Below are 1,669 nucleotides of genomic sequence, written 5' to 3' on the forward strand. Positions count from 1 at the left end.
CACGTCCGCATTCATCTTGGCCTTCTTCTCTCCCTGAGATGTTCTCTGTCTTTCCAGCTCTTAGCTCCACCTCCTTTTCCCCTGTCCAATCACAGGCCTCCTGCTCCCCTAATGTAATTGGTCAGGGGAAATCCTGTGACAACAAGGTATAAAAATAGATATATAGGGCACTTCTATAGAACCTAAAAAAGATTATTTCAAACATCCACCAGCTGAGAGCTACTGTTGTTCCATATCCTCAGAACTGCGTCTGTGGCCTTTTGTCTGAATGCTGGAAAAGAAGAACATGTATCCCTACCAGGTATTCTGTAAGGAGTACCAGGTAACCATTGTGGCTGACCATCTAGGTATAGATTTTGGGGAACTTAGAAGTACGGAAGCAGTTGCCAGAAAAAGAAAAACTTAACTGGAAGCCAAAGGCTCGCAGTATCTGTAGCACAAACAGAACAGAGCTGAAGCCACAGCTGTGAAAAGAAAAGCATCGAGTGCAGAAGGTTCCGTGAAAGTCAGAGCTGCTTCTGTGGGAACACTGTCACCCAAAAGAAATCCCCACCCACCACAATGCTTGTGCCAGCCTCACCAGCCAAAGCCCCTGAAACAGAGCCCTTTGAGGTCACTGCTCATCTCCAGTTGTTGGGAGAGTCCCTCAGCCTCATTGGACACCACCTGCAGGTGACAGAAGGCATGGTAGCAGTCTCCTGAAGCTAGCCCGTGTGCCTGGATTCCATTATCTGTGCTCTTGGCCCTTTGGCATGCCTGACCACACAACTACCTGAACTGAATGGATGTCCTCAACAGGTCTTGTCAAACACGCTGGACAACATTACATCATGCCTGGACTGTGACCTCCAAGAAGTCTGGGATGGAAGACTGTCTACCCCTTCGATAGTTTATGTATATATGACAGTTCCAGATCCTACACTGACCTCTGGGTGTAGGCTTTAAATTTATATACATTTATATATATAATAAATATTATAAATATATGTATATAATTACAGTATATGCATAGGATTATAACTATGCTTTTAATAATTTTATGAAATGGCCAAGGTTTAGCTAAAATGAAACTTTGGCATGAATGTGGGCTTGGGATTATATTTTTTTGAGAAAAAGATCTGTCTTAAAAATCAGTGTAATTTGGGGACTAGGGGCTTATTCTGGGTGTCATGTGTATCTCCTTATAGACTGCTAAAATGTGATTTTTTTTCCCCAAGCTTGGGTTTACCTCCATTGACCATTTGCCTTACCTGTCTTTTTTTTTTTTTAAACTATAGGTTTATGTATTTTATATATGTGAGTACACTGTAGCTGTCTTCAGACACACCAGGAGAGGGCATCAGATCCCATTATAGATGGTTGTGAGCCACCATGTGGTTACTGGGAATTGAACTCAGGACCTCTGGAGGAACAGTCAGTACCCCTAACTTACCTGTCTTATAGTCAGAAATATAGTAAAGATCATGGAAGGAGGCCAAAAAAATACATATATAGAAAATATACTATGTTTGGTCATATTCTGTGTAAAAACAACAACAACAAAAACCACAGGATAACTAAAATGTCAGTAGAATAGAAGGAATTGGATGCTGGAGGCAAGAGTAGAAATAATAGCTCCTATAGGTTATTTTAATTTCTTTTTATTTTGAACCCCCAAATACAGCAGTCA

The 1,669-nt window shown here is 41.3% G+C and overlaps 1 pseudogene; it reads left to right on the forward strand.

Moving 5' to 3' along the window:
• Positions 1-268: 268 nt before the first annotated feature.
• Positions 269-845, forward strand: LOC110321175 (annotated as a pseudogene).
• The last annotated feature ends 824 nt before the right edge of the window (positions 846-1,669 follow it).

This window comes from Mus pahari, chromosome 5 (assembly GCF_900095145.1).
Source record: "Mus pahari chromosome 5, PAHARI_EIJ_v1.1, whole genome shotgun sequence".
NCBI lineage: Eukaryota > Metazoa > Chordata > Mammalia > Rodentia > Muridae > Mus > Mus pahari.